We start from the raw sequence: 24,366 nt of genomic DNA on the forward strand, positions 1-24,366 counted from the left end.
CTTTGATTATTTTCCACCTATAAAACTTGTTCCCATACCGGGAGTCGAACCCGGGCCACCTGGGTGAAAACCAGGAATCCTAACCGCTAGACCATATGGGACAACTTTTGTGTCTTTTTTCACATTTTTCTACACACTATACTGTGACTTTTTTCCAAATGATTGACATACCATACTATAACTTGTTTTCAAATGTTTCGACACACTACACCATGGTTTTGTTTTCACATTTTTCGACACACTATACTATGACTTTTTCTTAAAATTTCTTACATATAATACATTTTTTTAGGACAGTTTATACTTTGATTATTTTTCCCTTATAAAACTTGTTCCCATACCCGGAGTCGAACACGGCCCACCTGGGTGAAAACCAGGAATCCTAACCGCTAGGCCAGGGGTCAGCAACCTTTTTTAGGATGAGGGCTACTTTGTAAAAATAAAACAAGTCGGGGGCTACTTTTACTCCTCTCTTTTTTGTTTTTTGCAGTGTATATATTTAGCACATTTTAACATTATTATATGCTTACCTTTAACCTTTTTGTGCTGTTTGGGTCTGTGGGACCCGTTTTCAGTGTTTACTAAAAGAACATGTATGCAATTTAATTATTTTAACCTGCTTTATTTGGGGGTGAACCTCACCTCCTCTAGTGGGGTCCATGCTCCCCTGGGAAGATTTTTTTTTTAAATGTTGAAGTTAAATGCATCAATCTGGAGCACTTTGAGCACAACATGAATTTATGGATACAGCTCTCAACACTCAGATGAAAGGGAGCTGTATACTTTTCAATAATCCAAACATCTTTATCACAACCAATAACAAATAATTTAAACTTGTTTATTGTTATATTATGTTACCTAGTTAGCATTCTTTCTTTTTATTTATGCATATTTTACTAATCACTCCCCTTTCAAACTGTTTTTTGTACTGTCCTATTGTACACATTGGAGTGATTTCTTACTTTACCTATATTAAATAGATAAATGGGGTGCTCTCTCTCACTCACACACGCGCGCGCACACACACACACACACACACACACACACACACACACACACACACACACACAGGCTGTGTGCTCCTCCGTGGCGATGACGGCTTGTGTTAAAAAATAATAAACATATTTGTAAAGTGGGGGGACACAAACGGGATTTCGAAAAGAGCGGGGGACATGTCTCCCCTGGAGATCACGCCATGCGTGTGTGTGCGTCAAGTGGAACAAATGTATGCAAGTTACAACACACAGAGTAAAACTCTGCCCCTCATGTGTTGTATAGACTGGCATGACTAGGCTGTGTTCAATGGGGATGATGTGTAGTGTCGATTCTGCCAGAAGGAAAATCAGCGGGGAGGTGCCACATTGCTTTTCTTCCCGACTGCAACGCTGGTCCCGCAAATCAAGCAAGAACGTGATTGGTCGATATTCATTGTGGGAGTGGGGGGAGGAGGGGTGTTAGATAGATATAGAGTTGTAGTAAGAAGATAGAGTTCGCTATGATTTAAGTTTCGTTTATGCATGGGGTAGATTCTTTTAATTACATTTTGGATTTTCTTGGTGAGCTATTTTTTAGAACGTGCCCGGCGGGCGCCTCACGTTGCCCCTGCGGGCGACTGAGTGCCCGCGGGCACCGTGTTGGCTACCCCTGCGCTAGACCATATGGGATATCTTTTGTGTCTTTTATCACATTTTTTGACAGACTATACTGTGACTTTTTATCCAAATGATTGACATACCATACTATAACTTGTTTTCAAATATTTCGACACACTTTACCATGGTTTTGTTTTCACATTATTCGACACACTATACTATGACTTTTTATTTGATTTCTTAAATATATTCGATTTTTTTTAGGATAGTTTATACTTTGATTATTTTCCGCCTATAAAACTTGTTCCCATACCGGGAGTCGAACCCAGGCCACCTGGGTGAAAACCAGGAATCCTAACTGCTAGACCATATGGGATATCTTTTGTGTCTTTTATCAAATTTTTTGACAGACTATACTGTGACTTTTTATCCAAATGATTGACATACCATACTATAACTTGTTTTCAAATATTTCGACACACTTTACCATGGTTTTGTTTTCACATTATTCGACACACTATACTATGACTTTTTATTTGATTTCTTACATATATTCAATTTTTTTTAGGATAGTTTATACTTTGATTATTTTCCGCCTATAAAACTTGTTCCCATACCGGGAGTCGAACCCGGGCCACTTGGGTGAAAACCAGGAATCCTAACCGCTAGACCATATGGGACATCTTTTGTGTCTTTTGTCACATTTTTCTACACACTATACTGTGACTTTTTTCCAAATGATTGACATACCATACTATAACTTGTTTTCAAATGTTTCGACACACGACACCATGGTTTTGTTTTCACATTTTTCGACACACTATACTATGACTTTTTATTTTATTTCTGACATATATTCGATTTTTTTAGGATAGTTTATACTTTGATTATTTTCCGCCTATAAAACTTGTTCCCATACCGGGAGTCCAACCCTGGCCACCTGGGTGAAAACCAGGAATCCTAACCGCTAGACCATATGGGACATCTTTTGTGTCTTTTTTCATATTTTTCGACACACTATACTACGACTTTTTCTTAAAATGTCTTAGATATGTTCGATTTTTTTAGGACAGTTTATACTTTGATTATTTTCCCCATATGAAACTTTTTCCCATACCGGGAGTCGAACCCCGGCCACCTGGGTGAAAACCAGGAATCCTAACCGCTAGACCATATGGGACAACTCTTGTGTCTTTTTTCACATGTTTCTACACCCTATACTGTGACTTTTTACCAAATGATTGACATACCATACTATGACTTTTTTTCAAATGTTTCGACAGACTATACCATGGTTTTGTTTTCACATTACATATATTCGATTTTTTTTTAGGACAGTTTATACTTTGATTATTTTCACTATACCATGGTTTTGTTTTCACATTTTTCGACACACTATACTATGACTTTTTCTTAAAATGTCTTACATATAATACATTTTTTTAGGACAGTTTATACTTTGATTATTTTCCCCATATGAAACTTGTTCCCATACCGGGAGTCGAACCCGGGCCACCTGGGTGAAAACCAGGAATCCTAACCGCTAGACCAGGGGTGGGGAACCTTTTTCCTCTCAAGGGCCATTTCAATGTTTCCAACATCCTCCGAGGGCCGTACAAATGATTGACCTCTGCTTAAAAATACTAAAATCACAGCCCATTCATTTGGCCTTTCTTTCATGCTGTGCAAAGAAAAAGCAACCTCTTAATCCAGATATCTCACCATGACTCACACATACGTGCACGGTGTGGCGTGACCACCCAAACTGAAATATATGGACACAAGATGTGTGCAAATGTATTTAGTTTCCTATCCATGTGAACATGATTTAAGTGGGGGGGGGGGACCTCACCTCCTCTAGGGGGGTCCAGGGGGTATGCTCCCCCGGGAAGATTTTTTTTTAAATGTTGAGTTAAAAGCATCAATCTGGTGCACTTTGAGAGCAACATTAGGAGATCGATGGATACATCTCTCAACACCCATATGAAACAGAACTGTAAGCAGATTTTCTTTTTCTTTATGGATATTTTACAAATCACTCCCCTTTTAAACTGTATTCTTGTTTATTAATAACAACTTTTTTTACTGTCATATAGTATTTTATACCTGTTTACTTTATTCTCTTGTTTTTTTATAACTATAATGATCATATAAAGATGTGCCTTTACCTCACTGGTTGTAGAAAAAGCTTCTTATATTCGTTAGCAGAGCTAGCTAACCAGATGCTAATAACAACACAGTTATTGACTGTATGATCAGTATGACAGATGAACAGACCACTGGGCTTTCAGCTAAAGACACAGCCACGCAGAAACTGCGGCATGTGTACGGCTCCTTATGGGTACTGACATTTGTGGAAGTGGCGAAGCGGCGTTCTGGTGCTCTGTTCTCCGTCAGAACCATGGTCAGAACTGCATCCCTGTCAGACGAGACATATACCACGTGATGACACGTTAGGCTCGTGATGTGTTCATGGTCACTGACCTTGGCTAGGAAAAACAGGGAATCGCTTGTTTAATTTTTTTGCGGTCTAGATTTCTTTTGTTTTTTGCGTATATTTATAAATTACCTCGAGGGCCGTAGCGAAAGGTCTCGCGGGCCGTATACGGCCCGGGGGCCGGAGGTTCCCCACCCCTGCGCTAGACCATATGGGACAACTTTTGTGTCTTTTTTCACATTTTTCTACACACTATACTGTGACTTTTTTTCAAATGATTGACATACCATACTATAACTTGTTTTCAAATGTTTCGACATACCATGGTTTTGTTTTCACATTTTCCGACACACTATACTATGACTTTTTTTTAAAATGTCTTACATATAATAAAACATTTTAGGACAGTTTATACTTTGATTATTTTCCCCATATGAAACTTGTTCCCATACCGGGAGTCGAACCAGGGCCACCTGGGTGAAAACCAGGAATCCTAACCGCTAGACCATATGGGACATCTTTTGTGTCTTTTTTCACATTTTTCGACACACTATACTGTGACTTTTTTTCAAATGTTTTGATACACTATTCCATGGTTTTGTTTTCATATTTTATCGACACACTATACTTTGACTTTTTCTTAAAATTTCTTACATATATTACGTTTTTTTAGGACAGTTTATACTTTGATTATTTTCCGACTATAAAACTTGTTCCCATACCGGGAGTCGAACCCGGGCCACCTGGGTGAAAACCAGGAATCCTAACCGCTAGACCATATGGGACAAGTTTTGTGTCTTTTTTCACATTTTTCTACACACTATACTGTGACTTTTTTCCAAATGATTGACAGACCATACTATGACCTTTTTTCAAATGTTTCGATACACCATTCCATGGTTATGTTTTCACATTTTATCGACACACTATACTATGACTTTTTCTTAAAATGTCTTACATGTATTACATTTGTTTAGGACAGTTTATACTTTGATTTATTTCCCCTTATAAAACTTGTTCCCATACCGGGAGTCAAACCCTGGCCACGTGGGTGAAAACCAGGAATCCTAACCGCTAGACCATATGGGACATCTTTTGTGTCTTTTATCACATTTTTTGACAGACTATACTGTGACCTTTTATCCAAATGATTGACATACCATACTATAACTTGTTTTCAAATATTTCGACACACTTTACCATGGTTTTGTTTTCACATTATTCGACACACTATACTATGACTTTTTATTTGATTTCTTACATATATTCGATTTTTTTTTAGGATAGTTTATACTTTGATTATTTTCCACCTATAAAACTTGTTCCCATACCGGGAGTCGAACCCGGGCCACCTGGGTGAAAAACAGGAATCCTAACCGCTAGACCATCTGGGACAACTTTTGTGTCTTTTTTCACATTTTTCTACACACTATACTGTGACTTTTTTCCAAATGATTGACATACCATACTATAACTTGTTTTCAAATGTTTCGACACACTACACCATGGTTTTGTTTTCACATTTTTCGACACACTATACTATGACTTTTTCTTAAAATTTCTTACATATAATACATTTTTTTTAGGACAGTTTATACTTTGATTATTTTTCCCTTATAAAACTTGTTCCCATACCCGGAGTCGAACCCGGGCCACCTGGGTGAAAACCAGGAATCCTAACCGCTAGGCCAGGGGTCAGCAACCTTTTTTAGGATGAGGGCTACTTTGTAAAAATAAAACAAGTCGGGGGCTACTTTTACTCCTCTCTTTTTTGTTTTTTGCAGTGTATATATTTAGCACATTTTAACATTATTATATGCTTACCTTTAACCTTTTTGTGCTGTTTGGGTCTGTGGGACCCGTTTTCAGTGTTTACTAAAAGAACATGTATGCAATTTAATTATTTTAACCTGCTTTATTTGGGGGTGAACCTCACCTCCTCTAGTGGGGTCCATGCTCCCCTGGGAAGATTTTTTTTTTAAATGTTGAAGTTAAATGCATCAATCTGGAGCACTTTGAGCACAACATGAATTTATGGATACAGCTCTCAACACTCAGATGAAAGGGAGCTGTATACTTTTCAATAATCCAAACATCTTTATCACAACCAATAACAAATAATTTAAACTTGTTTATTGTTATATTATGTTACCTAGTTAGCATTCTTTCTTTTTATTTATGCATATTTTACTAATCACTCCCCTTTCAAACTGTTTTTTGTACTGTCCTATTGTACATATTGGAGTGATTTCTTACTTTATCTATATTAAATAGATAAATGGGGTGCTCACTCACACACGCGCGCACACACACACACACACACACACACACACACACACACAGGTTGTGTGCTCCTCCGTGGCGATGACGGCTTGTGTTAAAAAATAATAAACATATTTGTAAAGTGGGGGGACACAAACGGGATTTCGAAAAGAGCGGGGGACATGTCTCCCCTGGAGATTACGCCATGCGTGTGTGTGCGTCAAGTGGAACAAATGTATGCAAGTTACAACACACAGAGTAAAACTCTGCCCCTCATGTGTTGTATAGACTGGCATGACTAGGCTGTGTTCAATGGGGATGATGTGTAGTGTCGATTCTGCCAGAAGGAAAATCAGCGGGGAGGTGCCACATTGCTTTTCTTCCCGACTGCAACGCTGGTCCCGCAAATCAAGCAAGAACGTGATTGGTCGATATTCATTGTGGGAGTGGGGGGAGGAGGGGTGTTAGATAGATATAGAGTTGTAGTAAGTAGATAGAGTTCGCTATGATTTAAGTTTCGTTTATGCATGGGGTAGATTCTTTTAATTACATTTCCTTTTTTGTTTTGTGTATTTTATACATTTTGGATTTTCTTGGTGAGCTATTTTTTAGAACGTGCCCGGCGGGCGCCTCACGTTGCCCCTGCGGGCGACTGAGTGCCCGCGGGCACCGTGTTGGCTACCCCTGCGCTAGACCATATGGGATATCTTTTGTGTCTTTTATCACATTTTTTGACAGACTATACTGTGACTTTTTATCCAAATGATTGACATACCATACTATAACTTGTTTTCAAATATTTCGACACACTTTACCATGGTTTTGTTTTCACATTATTCGACACACTATACCAGGGGTGGGGAACCTTTTTCCTCTCAAGGGCCATTTCAATGTTTTCAACATCCTCCGAGGGCCGTACAAATTATTAACCTCTGCTTAAAAATACTAAAATCACAGCCCACTCATTTCACCTTTCTTTCATGCTGTGCAAAGAAAAAGCAACCTCTTAATCCAGATATCTTGCCATGACTCACGCATGCATGCACGTGCACGGTTGTGGCATGACCACCCAAACAGAAAGATATGGACACAAGATGTGTGCAAATGTATTTAGACTCCTATCCATGTGAACATGATTTAAGTCGGGGGGACCTAACCTCCTCTAGGGGGGCCAGGGAAGACTTTTTTTTAAATGTTGAAGTTAAAAGCATCAATCTGGTGCACTTTGAGAGCAACATTAGTAGATATATGGACACATCTCTCAACACCCACATGAAACAGAACTGTAAACAGATTTTCTTTTTCTTTATGGATATTTTACAAATCACTCCCCTTTCAAACTGTATTCTTGTTTATTAATAACAACTTTTTTTTACTGTCATATAGTATTTTATACCTGTTTACTTTATTCTCTTATTTTTTGATAATTATAATGATCATATAAAGATGTGCCTTTACCTCACTGGTTGTAGAAAAAGCTTCTTATATTCGTTAGCATAGCTAGCTAACCAGATGCTAATAACAATAAAGTTATTGACTGTATGATCAGTATGACAGATGAACAGATCGACACTGGGCTTACAACTAAGACACAGCCACGCAAAAACTGCAGCATGTGTACGGCTCCTTATCGGTACTGCAATTTTTGGAAGTGCCGGAGCGGAGCTGCGTTCTGGTGCTCCCCGTCAGAACTACACCCCTGTCAGACATATACCACGTGATGACACGTTAGGCGTGTTGTGTTCAAGGACACTGACCTTGGCCAGGAAAAACAGGCACTCACTTGTTTAATTATTTTGCGGTCTAGATTTCTTTAATTTTTTTCTTTTTTGTGTGTGTTTATAAATTACCTCGAGGGCCACACCAAATGGTCTCGCGGGCCGGAGGTTCCCCACCCCTGCACTATACTATGACTTTTTATTTGATTTCTTAAATATATTCGATTTTTTTTTAGGATAGTTTATACTTTGATTATTTTCCGCCTATAAAACTTGTTCCCATACCGGGAGTCGAACCCGGGCCACCTGGGTGAAAACCAGGAATCCTAACCGCTAGACCATATGGGATATCTTTTGTGTCTTTTATCAAATTTTTTGACAGACTATACTGTGACTTTTTATCCAAATGATTGACATACCATACTATAACTTGTTTTCAAATATTTCGATAAACTTTACCATGGTTTTATTTTCACATTATTCGACACACTATACTATGACTTTTTATTTGATTTCTTACATATATTCAATTTTTTTTAGGATAGTTTATACTTTGATTATTTTCCGCCTATAAAACTTGTTCCCATACCGGGAGTCGAACCCAGGCCACCTGGGTGAAAACCAGGAATCCTAACCGCTAGACCATATGGGACATCTTTTGTGTCTTTTTTCACATTTTTCTACACACTATACTGTGACTTTTTTCCAAATGATTGACATACCATACTATAACTTGTTTTCAAATGTTTCGACACACGACACCATGGTTTTGTTTTCACATTTTTCGACACACTATGACTTTTTCTTAACATTTCTTACATATAATACATTTTTTTAGGACAGTTTATACTTTGTTTATTTTTCCCTTATAAAACTTGTTCCCATACCGGGAGTCGAACCCGGGCCACCTGGGTGAAAACCAGGAATCCTAACCGCTAGGCCAGGGGTCACCAACCTTTTTTAGGATGAACGCTACTTTCTAAAAATAAAACAAGTCGGGGGCTACTTTTACTCCTCTCTTTTTAGTTTTTTGCAGAGTATATATTTAGCACATTTTAACATTATTATATGCTTACCTTTAACCTTTTTGTGCTGTTTGGGTCTGTGGGACCCGTTTTCAGTGTTTACTAAAAGAACATGTATGCAATTTAATTATTTTAACCTGCTTTATTTGGGGGTGAACCTCACCTCCTCTCGTGGGGTCCATGCTCCTCCGGGAAGATTTTTTTTTAAATGTTGAAGTTAAATGCATCAATCTGGAGCACTTTGAGCACAACATGAATTTATGGATACAGCTCTCAACACTCAGATGAAAGGGAGCTGTATACTTTTCAATAATCCAAACATCTTTATCACAACCAATAACAAATAATTTAAACTTGTTTATTGTTATATTATGTTACCTAGTTAGCATTCTTTCTTTTTATTTATGCATATTTTACTAATCACTCCCCTTTCAAACTGTTTTTTGTACTGTCCTATTGTACACATTGGAGTGATTTCTTACTTTATCTATATTAAATAGATAAATGGGGTGCTCTCTCTCACTCACACACGCGCGCGCACACACACACACACACACACACACACAGGCTGTGTGCTCCTCCGTGGCGATGACGGCTTGTGTTAAAAAATAATAAACATATTTGTAAAGTGGGGGGACACAAACGGGATTTCGAAAAGAGCGGGGGACATGTCTCCCCTGGAGATCACGCCATGCGTGTGTGTGCGTCAAGTGGAACAAATGTATGCAAGTTACAACACACAGAGTAAAACTCTGCCCCTCATGTGTTGTATAGACTGGCATGACTAGGCTGTGTTCAATGGGGATGATGTGTAGTGTCGATTCTGCCAGAAGGAAAATCAGCGGGGAGGTGCCACATTGCTTTTCTTCCCGACTGCAACGCTGGTCCCGCAAATCAAGCAAGAACGTGATTGGTCGATATTCATTGTGGGAGTGGGGGGAGGAGGGGTGTTAGATAGATATAGAGTTGTAGTAAGAAGATAGAGTTCGCTATGATTTAAGTTTCGTTTATGCATGGGGTAGATTCTTTTAATTACATTTCCTTTTTTGTTTCGTGTATTTTATACATTTTGGATTTTCTTGGTGAGCTATTTTTTAGAACGTGCCCGGCGGGCGCCTCACGTTGCCCCTGCGGGCGACTGAGTGCCCGCGGGCACCGTGTTGGCTACCCCTGCGCTAGACCATATGGGATATCTTTTGTGTCTTTTATCACATTTTTTGACAGACTATACTGTGACTTTTTATCCAAATGATTGACATACCATACTATAACTTGTTTTCAAATATTTCGACACACTTTACCATGGTTTTGTTTTCACATTATTCGACACACTATACTATGACTTTTTATTTGATTTCTTAAATATATTCGATTTTTTTTAGGATAGTTTATACTTTGATTATTTTCCGCCTATAAAACTTCTTCCCATACCGGGAGTCGAACCCAGGCCACCTGGGTGAAAACCAGGAATCCTAACTGCTAGACCATATGGGATATCTTTTGTGTCTTTTATCAAATTTTTTGACAGACTATACTGTGACTTTTTATCCAAATGATTGACATACCATACTATAACTTGTTTTCAAATATTTCGACACACTTTACCATGGTTTTGTTTTCACATTATTCGACACACTATACTATGACTTTTTATTTGATTTCTTACATATATTCAATTTTTTTTAGGATAGTTTATACTTTGATTATTTTCCGCCTATAAAACTTGTTCCATACCCGGAGTCGAACCCGGGCCACCTGGGTGAAAACCAGGAATCCTAACCGCTAGACCATATGGGACATCTTTTGTGTCTTTTTTCACATTTTTCTACACACTATACTGTGACTTTTTTCCAAATGATTGACATACCATACTATAACTTGTTTTCAAATGTTTCGACACACGACACCATGGTTTTGTTTTCACATTTTTCGACACACTATGACTTTTTCTTAAAATTTCTTACATATAATAAAAAATGTTAGGACAGTTTATACTTTGACTATTTTTCCCTTATAAAACTTGTTCCCATACCGGGAGTCGAACCCGGGCCACCTGGGTGAAAACCAGGAATCCTAACCGCTAGACCATATGGGATATCTTTTGTGTCTTTTATCAAATTTTTTGACAGACTATACTGTGACTTTTTATCCAAATGATTGACATACCATACTATAACTTGTTTTCAAATATTTCGACACACTATACCCTGGTTTTGTTCTCACATTGTTCGATACACTATACTATGACTTTTTATTTTATTTCTGACATATATTCGATTTTTTTAGGATAGTTTATACTTTGATTATTTTCCGCCTATAAAAGTTGTTCCCATACCGGGAGTCGAACCCGGGCCACCTGGGTGAAAACCAGGAATCCTACCCGCTAGACCATATGGGACATCTTTTGTGTCTTTTTTCACATTTTTCGACACACTATACTGTGACTTTTTTCCAAATGATTGACATGACATACTATGACTTTTTTTCAAATGTTTCGATACACCATTCTATGGTTTTGTTTTCACATTTTATCGACACACTATACTATGACTTTTTATTTTATTTCTGACATATATTCGATTTTTTTAGGATAGTTTATACTTTGATTATTTTCCGCCTATAAAACTTGTTCCCATACCGGGAGTCCAACCCTGGCCACCTGGGTGAAAACCAGGAATCCTAACCGCTAGACCATATGGGACATCTTTTGTGTCTTTTTTCATATTTTTCGACACACTATACTAGGACTTTTTCTTAAAATGTCTTAGATATGTTCGATTTTTTTAGGACAGTTTATACTTTGATTATTTTCCCCATATGAAACTTTTTCCCATACCGGGAGTCGAACCCCGGCCACCTGGGTGAAAACCAGGAATCCTAACCGCTAGACCATATGGGACAACTTTTGTGTCTTTTTTCACATTTTTCTACACCCTATACTGTGACTTTTTACCAAATGATTGACATACCATACTATGACTTTTTTTCAAATGTTTCGACAGACTATACCATGGTTTTGTTTTCACATTACATATATTCGATTTTTTTTTAGGACAGTTTATACTTTGATTATTTTCACTATACCATGGTTTTGTTTTCACATTTTTCGACACACTATACTATGACTTTTTCTTAAAATTTCTTACATATAATACATTTTTTTAGGACAGTTTATACTTCGATTATTTTCCCCATATGAAACTTGTTCCCATACCGGGAGTCGAACCCGGGCCACCTGGGTGAAAACCAGGAATCCTAACCGCTAGACCAGGGGTGGGGAACCTTTTTCCTCTCAAGGGCCATTTCAATGTTTCCAACATCCTCCGAGGGCCGTACAAATGATTGACCTCTGCTTAAAAATACTAAAATCACAGCCCATTCATTTGGCCTTTCTTTCATGCTGTGCAAAGAAAAAGCAACCTCTTAATCCAGATATCTCACCATGACTCACACATACGTGCACGGTGTGGCGTGACCACCCAAACTGAAATATATGGACACAAGATGTGTGCAAATGTATTTAGTTTCCTATCCATGTGAACATGATTTAAGTGGGGGGGGGGGACCTCACCTCCTCTAGGGGGGTCCAGGGGGTATGCTCCCCCGGGAAGATTTTTTTTAAAATGTTGAGTTAAAAGCATCAATCTGGTGCACTTTGAGAGCAACATTAGGAGATCGATGGATACATCTCTCAACACCCATATGAAACAGAACTGTAAGCAGATTTTCTTTTTCTTTATGGATATTTTACAAATCACTCCCCTTTTAAACTGTATTCTTGTTTATTAATAACAACTTTTTTTACTGTCATATAGTATTTTATACCTGTTTACTTTATTCTCTTGTTTTTTTATAACTATAATGATCATATAAAGATGTGCCTTTACCTCACTGGTTGTAGAAAAAGCTTCTTATATTCGTTAGCAGAGCTAGCTAACCAGATGCTAATAACAACACAGTTATTGACTGTATGATCAGTATGACAGATGAACAGACCACTGGGCTTTCAGCTAAAGACACAGCGACGCAGAAACTGCGGCATGTGTACGGCTCCTTATGGGTACTGACATTTGTGGAAGTGGCGAAGCGGCGTTCTGGTGCTCTGTTCTCCGTCAGAACCATGGTCAGAACTGCATCCCTGTCAGACGAGACATATACCACGTGATGACACGTTAGGCTCGTGATGTGTTCATGGTCACTGACCTTGGCTAGGAAAAACAGGGAATCGCTTGTTTAATTTTTTTGCGGTCTAGATTTCTTTTGTTTTTTGCGTATATTTATAAATTACCTCGAGGGCCGTAGCGAAAGGTCTCGCGGGCCGTATACGGCCCGGGGGCCGGAGGTTCCCCACCCCTGCGCTAGACCATATGGGACAACTTTTGTCTCTTTTTTCACATTTTTCTACACACTATACTGTGACTTTTTTCCAAATGATTGACATGACATACTATGACTTTTTTTCAAATGTTTCGATACACCATTCCATGGTTTTGTTTTCACATTTTTCAACACACTATACTATGACTTTTTCTTAAAATGTCTTATATATGTTCGATTTTTTTAGGACAGTTTATACTTTGAATATTTTCCCCATAGAAAACTTGTTCCCATACCGGGAGTCGAACCCGGGCCACCTGGGAGAAAACCAGGAATCCTAACCGCTAGACCATATGGGACATCTTTTGTGTCTTTTTTCACATTTTTCTACACACTATACTGTGACTTTTTACCAAATGATTGACATACCATACTATAACTTGTTTTCAAATGTTTCGACACACTATACCATGGTTTTGTTTTCACATTTTCCGACACACTATACTATGACTTTTTCTTAAAATGTCTTACATATAATACAGTTTTTTAGGACAGTTTATACTTTGATTATTTTCCCCATATGAAACTTGTTCCCATACCGGGAGTCGAACCGGGCCACCTGGGTGAAAACCAGGAATCCTAACTGCTAGACCATATGGGACAACTTTTGTGTGTTTTTTCACATTTTTCTACACACTATACTGTAACTTTTTACCAAATGATTGACATACCATACTATGACTTTTTTTCAAATGTTTCGACACACTATACCATGGTTTTGTTTTCACATTACATATATTCGATTTTTTTAGGACAGTTTATACTTTGATTATTTTCCCCATATAAAACTTGTTCCCATACCGGGAGTCGAACCCGGGCCACCTGGGTGAAAACCAGGAATCCTAACCGCTAGACCATATGGGACAACTTTTGTGTCTTTTTTCACATTTTTCTACACACTATACTGTGACTTTTTTCCAAATGATTGACATACCATACTATGACTTTTTTTCAAATGTTTCAATACACCATTCCATGGTTTTGTTTTCACGTTTTATCGACACACTATACTATGACTTTTTCTTAAAATGTCTTACATATAATACATTTTTTTAGGACAGTTTATACTTTGATTATTTTCCCCATATGAAACTTGTTCCCATACCGGGAGTCGAACCCGGGCCACCTGGGTGAAAACCAGGAATCCTAACTGCTAGACCATATGGGACATCTTTTGTGTCTTTTTTCACATTTTTCTACACACTATACTGTGACTTTTTACCAAATGATTGACATAACATACTATGACTTTTTTTCAAATGTTTCGACACACTATACCATGGTTTTGTTTTCACATTACATATATTAGATTTTTTTTTAGGATAGTTTATACTTTGATTATTTTCCGCCTATAAAACTTGTTCCCATACCGGGATTCGAACCCGTGCCACCTGGGTGAAAACCAGGAATCCTAACCGCTAGACCATATGGGACATCTTTTGTGTCTTTTTTCACATTTTTCGACACACTATACTGTGACTTTTTTCCAAATGATTGACATGACATACTATGACTTTTTTTCAAATGTTTCGATACACCATTCCATGGTTTTGTTTTCACATTTTTCAACACACTATACTATGACTTTTTCTTAAAATGTCTTATATATGTTCGATTTTTTTAGGACAGTTTATACTTTGAATATTTTCCCCATATAAAACTTGTTCCCATACCGGGAGTCGACCCCGGGCCACCTGGGAGAAAACCAGGAATCCTAACCGCTAGACCATATGGGACATCTTTTGTGTCTTTTTTCACATTTTTCTACACACTATACTGTGACTTTTTACCAAATGATTGACATAACATACTATGACTTTTTTTCAAATGTTTCGACACACTATACCATGATTTTGTTTTCACATTACATATATTCGATTTTTTTTTAGGATAGTTTATACTTTGATTATTTTCCGCCTATAAAACTTGTTCCCATACCGGGATTCGAACCCGTGCCACCTGGGTGAAAACCAGGAATCCTAACCGCTAGACCATATGGGACATCTTTTGTGTCTTTTTTCACATTTTTCGACACACTATACTGTGACTTTTTTCCAAATGATTGACATGACATACTATGACTTTTTTTCAAATGTTTCGATACACCATTCCATGGTTTTGTTTTCACATTTTTCAACACACTATACTATGACTTTTTCTTAAAATGTCTTATATATGTTCGATTTTTTTAGGACAGTTTATACTTTGAATATTTTCCCCATATAAAACTTGTTCCCATACCGGGAGTCGAACCCGGGCCACCTGGGAGAAAACCAGGAATCCTAACCGCTAGACCATATGGGACATCTTTTGTGTCTTTTTTCACATTTTTCTACACACTATACTGTGACTTTTTTCCAAATGATTGACATACCATACTATAACTTGTTTTCAAATATTTTGACACACTATACCATGGTTTTGTTTTCACATTATTCGACACACTATACTATGACTTTTTATTTGATTTCTTACATATATTCAATTTTATTTTAGGACAGTTTATACTTTGATCATTTTCCCCATATAAAACTTGTTCCCATATCGGGAGTCGAACCCGGGCCACCTGGGTGAAAACCAGGAATCCTAACCGCTAGACCATATGGACAACTTTTGCGTCTTTTTTCACATTTTTCTACACACTATACTGTGACTTTTTTCCAAATGATTGACATACCATACTATAACTTGTTTTCAAATGTTTCGATACACCATTCCATGGTTTTGTTTTCACATTTTTCGACACACTATACTATGACTTTTTCTTAAAATGTCTTACATATATTACATTTTTTTAGGACAGTTTATACTTTGATTATTTTCCCCTTATAAAACTTGTTCCCATACCAGGAGTCGAATCCGGGCCACCTGGGTGAAAACCAGGAATCCTAACCGCTAGACCATATGGGATATCTTTTGTGTCTTTTATCAAATTTTTTGACAGACTATACTGTGACTTTTTATCCAAATGATTGACATACCATACTATAACTTGTTTTCAAATATTTCGACACACTATACCCTGGTTTTGTTCTCACATTTTTCGATACGCTATACTATGACTTTTTATTTTATTTCTGACATATATTCGATTTTTTTAGGATAGTTTATACTTTGATTATTTTCCGCCTATAAAAGTTGTTCCCATACCGGGAGTCGAACCCGGGCCACCTGGGTGAAAACCAGGAATCCTAACCGCTAGACCATATGGGACATCTTTTGTGTCTTTTATCACATTTTTTGACAGACTATACTGTGACTTTTTTCCAAATGATTGACATACCATACTATAACTTGTTTTCAAATGTTTCGACACACTATACCATGGTTTTGTTTTCACATTTTTCGACACACTATACTATGACTTTTTATTTTATTTCTGACATATATTCGATTTTTTTAGGATAGTTTATACTTTGATTATTTTCCGCCTATAAAACTTGTTCCCATACCGGGAGTCGAACCCGGGCCACCTGGGTGAAAACCAGGAATCCTAACCGCTAGACCATATGGGACATCTTTTGTGTCTTTTTTCACATTTTTTGACAGACTATACTGTGACTTTTTTCCAAATGATTGACATACCATTCTATAACTTTTTTTCAAATGTTTCGACACACTATACCATGGTTTTGTTTTCACATTTTTCGACACACTATACTATGACTTTTTCTTAAAATGTCTTATATTCGATTTTTTTAGGACAGTTTATACTTTGATTATTTTCCCCATATAAAACTTGTTCCCATACCGGGAGTCGAACCCGGGCCACCTGGGTGAAAACCAGGAATCCTAACCGCTAAACCATATGGGACATCTTTTGTGTCTTTTTTCACATTTTTCGACACACTATACTGTGACTTTTTTCCAAATGATTGACATGACATACTATGACTTTTTTTCAAATGTTTCGATACACCATTCCATGGTTTTGTTTTCACATTTTTCGACACACTATACTATGACTTTTTCTTAAAATGTCTTATATATGTTCGATTTTTTTAGGACAGTTTATACTTTGATTTATTTCCCCTTATAAAACTTGTTCCCATACCGGGAGTCTAACCCGGGCCACCTGGGTGAAGACCAGGAATCCTAACCGCTAGACCATATGGGACATCTTTTGTGTCTTTTATCACATTTTTTGACAGACTATACTGTGACTTTTTATCCAAATGATTGACATACCATACTATAACTTGTTTTCAAATATTTCGACAGACTTTACCATGGTTTTGTTTTCACATTTTTCGACACACTATACTATGACTTTTTCTTAAAATGTCTTATATATGTTCGATTTTTTTAGGACAGTTTATACTTTGATTATTTTCCCCATATAAAACTTGTTCCCATACCGGGAGTCGAACCCGGGCCACCTGGGTGAAAACCAGGAATCCTAACCGCTTGACCATATGGGACATCTTTTGTGTGGTTTTTCACATTTTTCGACACACTATACTGTGACTTTTTTCCAAATGATTGACATGACATTCTATGACTTTTTTCAAATGTTTCGATACACCATTCCATGGTTTTGTTTTCACATTTTATCGACACACTATACTTTGACTTTTTCTTAAAATGTCTTACATATATTACGATTTTTTTAGGACAGTTTATACTTTGATTATTTTCCGACTATAAAACTTGTTCCCATACCGGGAGTCGAACCCGGGCCACCTGGGTGAAAACCAGGAATCCTAACCGCTAGACCATATGGGACATCTTTTGTGTCTTTTTTCACAATTTTCGACACACTATACTGTGACTTTTTATCCAAATGATTGACATAACATACTATGAATTTTTTTCAAATGTTTCGATACACCATTCCATGGTTATGTTTTCACATTTTTCGACACACTATACTATTACTTTTTCATAAAATGTCTTATATATGTTCGATTTTTTTAGGACAGTTTATACTTTGATTATTTTCCCCATATAAGACTTGTTCCCATACCGGGAGTCGAACCCGGGCCACCTGGGTGAAAACCAGGAATCCTAACCGCTAGACCATATGGGACAACTTTAGTGTCTTTTTTCACATTTTTCTACACACTATACTGTGACTTTTTTCCAAATGATTGACATACCATACTATAACTTGTTTTCAAATATTTCGACACACTTTACCATGGTTTTGTTTTCACATTATTCGACACACTATACTATGACTTTTTATTTGATTTTCTTACATATATTCGATTTTTTTAGGATAGTTTATACTTTGATTATTTTCCGCCTATAAACTTGTTCCCATACCGGGAGTCGAACCCGGGCCACCTGGGTGAAAACCAGGAATCCTAACCGCTAGACCATATGGACATCTTTTGTGTCTTTTATCACATTTTTTCGACACACTATACTGTGACTTTTTATCCAAATGATTGACATACCATACTATAACTTGTTTTCAAATAGTTTCGACACACTTACCATGGTTTTGTTTTCACATTATTCGACACACTATACTATGACTTTTTATTTGATTTCTTACATATATTCGATTTTTTTAGGATAGTTTATACTTTGATTATTTTCCGCCTATAAAACTTGTTCCCATACCGGGAGTCGAACCCGGGCCACCTGGGTGAAAACCAGGAATCCTAACCGCTAGACCATATGGGACATCTTTTGTGTCTTTTTTCACATTTTTCGACACACTATACTGTGACTTTTTATCCAAATGATTGACATAACAAACTATGACTTTTTTTCAAATGTTTCGATACACCATTCCATGGTTTTGTTTTCACATTTTTCGACACACTATACTATGACTTTTTATTTTATTAATGACATATATTCGATTTTTCTAGGATAGTTTATACTTTGGTTATTTTCCGCCTATAAAACTTGTTCCCATACCGGGAGTCGAACCCTGGCCACCTGGGTGAAAACCAGGAATCCTAACCGCTAGACCATATGGGACAACTTTTGTGTCTTTTTTCACATTTTTCTACACACTATACTTTGACTTTTTTCCAAATGATTGACATACCATACTATGACTTTTTTTCAAATGTTTCGATACACCATTCCATGGTTTTGTTTTCACATTTTATCGACACACTATACTATGACTTTTTCTTAAAATGTCTTACATATATTACATTTTTTTAGGACAGTTTATACTTTGATTATTTTCCCCTTATAAAACTTGTTCCCATACCGGGAGTCGAACCCGGGCCACCTGGGTGAAAACCAGGAATCCTAACCGCTAGACCATATGGGACATCTTTTGTGTCTTTTATCAAATTTTTTGACAGACTATACTGTGACTTTTTATCCAAATGATTGACATAACATACTATAACTTTTTTTCAAATGTTTCGACACACTATACCATGGTTTTGTTTTCACATTTTTCGACACACTATACTATGACTTTTTATTTTATTTCTGACATATATTCGATTTTATTAGGATAGTTTATACTTTGGTTATTTTCCGCCTATAAAACTTGTTCCCATACCGGGAGTCGAACCCGGGCCACCTGGGTGAAAACCAGGAATCCTAACCGCTAGACCATATGGGACATCTTTTGTGTCTTTTATCACATTTTTTGACAGACTATACTGTGACTTTTTATCCAAATGATTGACATACCATACTATGACTTTATTTCAAATGTTTCGACACACGATACCATGGTTTTGTTTTCACATTTTTCGACACACTATACTATGACTTTTTCTTAAAATGTCTTATATATGTTCGATTTTTTTAGGACAGTTTATACTTTGATTATTTTCCCCATATAAAACTTGTTCCCATACCGGGAGTCGAACGCAGGCCACCTGGGTGAAAACCAGGAATCCTAACCGCTAGACCATATGGGACATCTTTTGTGTCTTTTTTCACATTTTTCTACACACTATACTGTGAATTTGTATCCAAATGATTGACATACCATACTATAACTTGTTTTCAAATGTTTCGACACACTATACCATGGTTTTGTTTTCACATTTTTCGACAAACTATACTATGACTTTTTCTTAAAATGTCTTATATATGTTCGATTTTTTTAGGACAGTTTATACTTTTATTATTTTCCCCATATAAAACTTGTTCCCATACCGGGAGTCGAACCCGGGCCACCTGGGTGAAAACCAGGAATCCTAACCGCTAGACCATATGGGATATCTTTTGTGTCTTTTATCACAATTTTTGACAGACTATACTGTGACTTTTTATCCAAATGATTGACATACCATACTATAACTTGTTTTCAAATATTTCGACACACTATACCATGGTTTTGTTTTCACATTATTCGACACACTATACTATGGCCCTTTCTCATTTCATCAAATCCCCCTCCTCTACTCCTCGACTCCTCTGTCCTCCGGTAGTGACCCGGAAATGAATTTTAGCGCACCATGTTGAAGGACATCTCATTTCTCTAAATGCACGTCGAGGACCAAGCATCGAGCATCGAAGATGCTCTCTGGAGGAGCTATAACCGAGGATACACTGATGGGTCCTACACGGTCCTCCACGGCTCCTTCGCGGATGCATTTCCGGGAACAGAGATGTTTCAAAGAGGCGTGACGCACGGCCGGACTTATCTCAGCCAATGACAGCTCTGCATACATCCCCTGGATATTATTTTAGAAACTGCTTTCATCGCGACGCGATGTTTACAGAGAGAACAGCTGTGAGGTCCGTGCAGAAAGCAGAGCAGTGTGTATACAGATGTAGCGCTTCGTTTCAGACGCCTACCCGTGCGGGTCCGTGATCGGCACGGGGTGGGCCCCTGCTGATAAGGAAAACCCCCCCGCAGGACTTGAAACGCCCCCTTGATAAATACATTTAATTATAATGAAACCAGCTGCAATGGATCATGGATCCACCAGGGGGAGCCGTGAAAAGCTGCCACACTGAAACTCATGTGAAATAAACAGCTGATCTACAGGTATCTGATATAGCGGATATTTGTTAAGATCCATATATGTCACGGATAGGATCATATTCTGTGCTTAAGTAAGAGACATGTAATCATTTACTAAACATCACCATTTTTTTATTTAACAAAATAATGTTTAATTCACGTTGGCGTAAGTACAAAACCATCGCTATGTTTTTAGATGCATCCAGGGTCAAACAAACGATGTTCGATCGTCATCCTCGCGATCATTTAATGTATCATATGTTCGCGAGTTGAAATGAATGCACTACATTTAATCCACGTGAGTTTACAACAACAACAATAATCGCTTTGTTTTTATATCACATCCGACGGAGGAAAATGCAGCGGCTCTCTACCGATCACCCTAATCCCACGGGCAAACAATAATATGTACAGTGTTCATAGTTTACTGTATTATTAGTGTCTAATATTACTGCTATAATAATCACACATTGAGTTGTTGAAATCAGACCGTCGTTTTTTTTAAACGCTCTGAATGAAACGGCAGCTCTCAGGTGATCAGCTGTGTGTTTACACAATAAAATATGCATAGTAATGTAATACCTTCCAACACACATTGTAAGAACAGTTCTGTTTCATATGAGTGTTGAGAGCCGTATCCACAAATCTACTAATTTTGCCCTCAGTGCACCAGATTGATGCATTTAACTTCAATTTAAATAAAAACATCTTCTGTTGTAACAACAATAACATTATAAATAGTAACATAACATGGTATTGCACATTTACTGTAGCTTTGAGTGTTACTGGCCTGAGATTTTTTTATTACATGAATGAAGGTGACTGAGGATTTTTAATATAGACTTTTCAGTGTCCCACATTTTGCACAGAACTGTCCCACATTAGGAAAACAGATTGTCTGAGACAACTTGGCACTAAGAGTACTAATATGTCTACCATTTCTTTTATGAGTTTAATATCTGCATGTTCTCTTTTGGTTTGATTAGGACACATCCTGGGGATTTCAGAATGTTACTGGATTTTGATTTATTGTATCGGCTTCATGTCGCAATATATTCCCGAAGTCTGAAATGCAAAAATGTTCCACATTAGGGCAATTCACCCTGCATTTAATCATTTTGTTTATTTTTAACGAAATAAATGTGGTTTAATCCATCATGAAATTAATGTAGGCTATTTACTTAGTACATATCTGACATTAACGATTAACACACTGTTCATACTGCTCACAGGCTGATATCTAGTGTATTCATACCCCTCACTGTTTATTCATCATTCAATTCATTATATATTTTATTCTGTAGATTGTGAACATTACTTTTCACTTTACTGCTTGTTGCACCTGGTTAGAAGCTAAACTGCATTTCGTTGTCTCAGTAGGCCTACCTGTAATCTGTGCAATAACAATAAAGTTAAATCTAATCTTGAGCAGGAACTAATGTAGGCTATTATTTACTTAGTACATATCTGACATTAACGATTAAACACGTTTGTGCATTCTTTATGAATGCAAACCGAGTCATTTCGTTTATTTTTAACAAAATAAATGTGATTTAATCCACATAATTTACTGTGTTAATTGTTTACTGTACAGTAGTATTGTTTAACTTGAAGGTGCATGATGTGAAAATTTCCAGAATGTATTGTCTTCACTTTTTAAATGCCTCTGTGATGTGCTGCAGACCAACCCCAGCCCAACCCCCCATGTGTCCTATATGTATGTTGGGGACCCTTTGTTTAAAACTAATTGGCCATCGGAATGTGTGTCACATTCCACAGCTCTCCCCCCCCCCCCCTCCTGTGATCCCCCGCACACAGAGAGGGAGATCGCTCTTCTGAAGAGAGCGGAAATAATGATATTGCAAGTTAGAAACGTAAAATGCATTTTGACAGACACTTGGGGGAAATATGCTGCATTTTGAATGTCCGATAGTCCATCATTAACACCTTAGTCCGTCTCGTCTCATCAACGAAAACTAAATATACATGACATACTTTGTTTTAGATTTCGCATGAGAGCAAAAGGAGAATATCCGTGTGTAAGAGTGAAAATGTATGTATGTAAAATGAGAATATATGTGTGTAAGAGTGAAAATATGCTGCATTTTGAATGTCCGATAGTCCACCATTTCCACCGGAAATATCAAACATTTAATAAAAGTGAAAAACAATGAACAAGACTTAACGTATTCATCATAATTAATTATATTTATTTCGTTTGGATGTAGGATTTTTGACTTTGTTTAGAGCAGTGATCTTCTACTATATGAACATTTTGGACCCAAAATCACAACAAAAAAAACGTAAAAACAGATTTTGAAAATGATTTTATTTTTCATAACACAAACATACACAACGAAACCATTTAAAAGCTGAAAATATATACATGGGATGTGACTATGATAATGTGAAAGTTTGATTGAGGTAGCATGGGATTTCATTCTGATAAGGCAAAAGTGTTATTATAAATATAATACAAATATATATATATATACACATTATGTACAACAATCTGTTTTTTCTGTCTTTATCTGTGCCACGCTTCAAAGCGGTTTCTGTCAACTACGACACAGAGGTCAACATCACAGGTTCCTCCTCCTCCATGTCAAAAAACAAGCTTAAAGCTTGACTCACGTTCAGAGTTCTCTTCATCATAGTTGAGTCTTCAAAACTCTAAATCTATCTAACTATATCTAAATTCTCAATGTTTGTCTGTCACTTTACTTCAATCGCAGTCTCCCGCAGCCTCTCTTCGTCTCCCGCCGCCTGTCTTCGTATATCTTCGTCTCTCTCCATTTCCCGCCGTCTCTCTTCGGTTCCCGCCGTCCCTCTTCGTCTCTTTTCGTCTCGTTTCGTATCACTCCGTTTAACTGATTACCTCACCCCCTCCCTGGTAAATACATCCTGTTGAGCAGAATCTACAGTTTCCAGTATTTTCCGTTTCGTAAAATGATAAAATACGGCGAAGATATTAAAATATGTGCTTCCATTATTCATACTTCTGAAATATATCTGTATTAACTTTATATCATCGTATGTCCGTGTGTATTGG

At 37.2% G+C, this 24,366-nt stretch overlaps 28 non-coding genes across 28 annotated transcripts; all 28 read right to left on the minus strand.

Moving 5' to 3' along the window:
• Positions 1–29: 29 nt before the first annotated feature.
• Positions 30–101, minus strand: trnae-uuc (transfer RNA glutamic acid (anticodon UUC)). Its single transcript has one exon. It is a non-coding gene; the product is annotated as a tRNA-Glu (tRNA).
• A 2,099-nt stretch (positions 102–2,200) lies between these two features.
• trnae-uuc (transfer RNA glutamic acid (anticodon UUC)) lies at positions 2,201–2,272 on the minus strand. The gene has a single exon. It is a non-coding gene; the product is annotated as a tRNA-Glu (tRNA).
• A 428-nt stretch (positions 2,273–2,700) lies between these two features.
• trnae-uuc (transfer RNA glutamic acid (anticodon UUC)) lies at positions 2,701–2,772 on the minus strand. Its single transcript has one exon. It is a non-coding gene; the product is annotated as a tRNA-Glu (tRNA).
• Positions 2,773–4,472: 1,700 nt separating this feature from the next.
• trnae-uuc (transfer RNA glutamic acid (anticodon UUC)) lies at positions 4,473–4,544 on the minus strand. Its single transcript has one exon. It is a non-coding gene; the product is annotated as a tRNA-Glu (tRNA).
• Positions 4,545–4,742: 198 nt separating this feature from the next.
• trnae-uuc (transfer RNA glutamic acid (anticodon UUC)) lies at positions 4,743–4,814 on the minus strand. The gene has a single exon. It is a non-coding gene; the product is annotated as a tRNA-Glu (tRNA).
• Positions 4,815–8,285: 3,471 nt separating this feature from the next.
• trnae-uuc (transfer RNA glutamic acid (anticodon UUC)) lies at positions 8,286–8,357 on the minus strand. The gene has a single exon. It is a non-coding gene; the product is annotated as a tRNA-Glu (tRNA).
• A 232-nt stretch (positions 8,358–8,589) lies between these two features.
• Positions 8,590–8,661, minus strand: trnae-uuc (transfer RNA glutamic acid (anticodon UUC)). The gene has a single exon. It is a non-coding gene; the product is annotated as a tRNA-Glu (tRNA).
• A 2,396-nt stretch (positions 8,662–11,057) lies between these two features.
• Positions 11,058–11,129, minus strand: trnae-uuc (transfer RNA glutamic acid (anticodon UUC)). The gene has a single exon. It is a non-coding gene; the product is annotated as a tRNA-Glu (tRNA).
• Positions 11,130–11,360: 231 nt separating this feature from the next.
• trnae-uuc (transfer RNA glutamic acid (anticodon UUC)) lies at positions 11,361–11,432 on the minus strand. The gene has a single exon. It is a non-coding gene; the product is annotated as a tRNA-Glu (tRNA).
• A 2,206-nt stretch (positions 11,433–13,638) lies between these two features.
• trnae-uuc (transfer RNA glutamic acid (anticodon UUC)) lies at positions 13,639–13,710 on the minus strand. Its single transcript has one exon. It is a non-coding gene; the product is annotated as a tRNA-Glu (tRNA).
• Positions 13,711–14,203: 493 nt separating this feature from the next.
• trnae-uuc (transfer RNA glutamic acid (anticodon UUC)) lies at positions 14,204–14,275 on the minus strand. The gene has a single exon. It is a non-coding gene; the product is annotated as a tRNA-Glu (tRNA).
• A 232-nt stretch (positions 14,276–14,507) lies between these two features.
• trnae-uuc (transfer RNA glutamic acid (anticodon UUC)) lies at positions 14,508–14,579 on the minus strand. Its single transcript has one exon. It is a non-coding gene; the product is annotated as a tRNA-Glu (tRNA).
• Positions 14,580–14,772: 193 nt separating this feature from the next.
• trnae-uuc (transfer RNA glutamic acid (anticodon UUC)) lies at positions 14,773–14,844 on the minus strand. Its single transcript has one exon. It is a non-coding gene; the product is annotated as a tRNA-Glu (tRNA).
• Positions 14,845–15,340: 496 nt separating this feature from the next.
• Positions 15,341–15,412, minus strand: trnae-uuc (transfer RNA glutamic acid (anticodon UUC)). Its single transcript has one exon. It is a non-coding gene; the product is annotated as a tRNA-Glu (tRNA).
• Positions 15,413–15,643: 231 nt separating this feature from the next.
• On the minus strand, positions 15,644–15,715 carry trnae-uuc (transfer RNA glutamic acid (anticodon UUC)). The gene has a single exon. It is a non-coding gene; the product is annotated as a tRNA-Glu (tRNA).
• Positions 15,716–16,552: 837 nt separating this feature from the next.
• Positions 16,553–16,624, minus strand: trnae-uuc (transfer RNA glutamic acid (anticodon UUC)). Its single transcript has one exon. It is a non-coding gene; the product is annotated as a tRNA-Glu (tRNA).
• Positions 16,625–16,854: 230 nt separating this feature from the next.
• Positions 16,855–16,926, minus strand: trnae-uuc (transfer RNA glutamic acid (anticodon UUC)). Its single transcript has one exon. It is a non-coding gene; the product is annotated as a tRNA-Glu (tRNA).
• Positions 16,927–17,153: 227 nt separating this feature from the next.
• On the minus strand, positions 17,154–17,225 carry trnae-uuc (transfer RNA glutamic acid (anticodon UUC)). Its single transcript has one exon. It is a non-coding gene; the product is annotated as a tRNA-Glu (tRNA).
• Positions 17,226–17,456: 231 nt separating this feature from the next.
• Positions 17,457–17,528, minus strand: trnae-uuc (transfer RNA glutamic acid (anticodon UUC)). Its single transcript has one exon. It is a non-coding gene; the product is annotated as a tRNA-Glu (tRNA).
• Positions 17,529–17,760: 232 nt separating this feature from the next.
• trnae-uuc (transfer RNA glutamic acid (anticodon UUC)) lies at positions 17,761–17,832 on the minus strand. The gene has a single exon. It is a non-coding gene; the product is annotated as a tRNA-Glu (tRNA).
• Positions 17,833–18,064: 232 nt separating this feature from the next.
• On the minus strand, positions 18,065–18,136 carry trnae-uuc (transfer RNA glutamic acid (anticodon UUC)). The gene has a single exon. It is a non-coding gene; the product is annotated as a tRNA-Glu (tRNA).
• A 232-nt stretch (positions 18,137–18,368) lies between these two features.
• On the minus strand, positions 18,369–18,440 carry trnae-uuc (transfer RNA glutamic acid (anticodon UUC)). The gene has a single exon. It is a non-coding gene; the product is annotated as a tRNA-Glu (tRNA).
• Positions 18,441–18,668: 228 nt separating this feature from the next.
• On the minus strand, positions 18,669–18,742 carry trnae-uuc (transfer RNA glutamic acid (anticodon UUC)). Its single transcript has one exon. It is a non-coding gene; the product is annotated as a tRNA-Glu (tRNA).
• A 231-nt stretch (positions 18,743–18,973) lies between these two features.
• On the minus strand, positions 18,974–19,045 carry trnae-uuc (transfer RNA glutamic acid (anticodon UUC)). The gene has a single exon. It is a non-coding gene; the product is annotated as a tRNA-Glu (tRNA).
• A 231-nt stretch (positions 19,046–19,276) lies between these two features.
• On the minus strand, positions 19,277–19,348 carry trnae-uuc (transfer RNA glutamic acid (anticodon UUC)). The gene has a single exon. It is a non-coding gene; the product is annotated as a tRNA-Glu (tRNA).
• Positions 19,349–19,580: 232 nt separating this feature from the next.
• On the minus strand, positions 19,581–19,652 carry trnae-uuc (transfer RNA glutamic acid (anticodon UUC)). The gene has a single exon. It is a non-coding gene; the product is annotated as a tRNA-Glu (tRNA).
• Positions 19,653–19,883: 231 nt separating this feature from the next.
• Positions 19,884–19,955, minus strand: trnae-uuc (transfer RNA glutamic acid (anticodon UUC)). The gene has a single exon. It is a non-coding gene; the product is annotated as a tRNA-Glu (tRNA).
• A 536-nt stretch (positions 19,956–20,491) lies between these two features.
• Positions 20,492–20,563, minus strand: trnae-uuc (transfer RNA glutamic acid (anticodon UUC)). Its single transcript has one exon. It is a non-coding gene; the product is annotated as a tRNA-Glu (tRNA).
• Between the last annotated feature and the right edge of the window lie 3,803 nt (positions 20,564–24,366).

The sequence above is a fragment of the Pseudochaenichthys georgianus genome, chromosome 12, assembly GCF_902827115.2.
Source record: "Pseudochaenichthys georgianus chromosome 12, fPseGeo1.2, whole genome shotgun sequence".
Lineage (NCBI taxonomy): Eukaryota > Metazoa > Chordata > Actinopteri > Perciformes > Channichthyidae > Pseudochaenichthys > Pseudochaenichthys georgianus.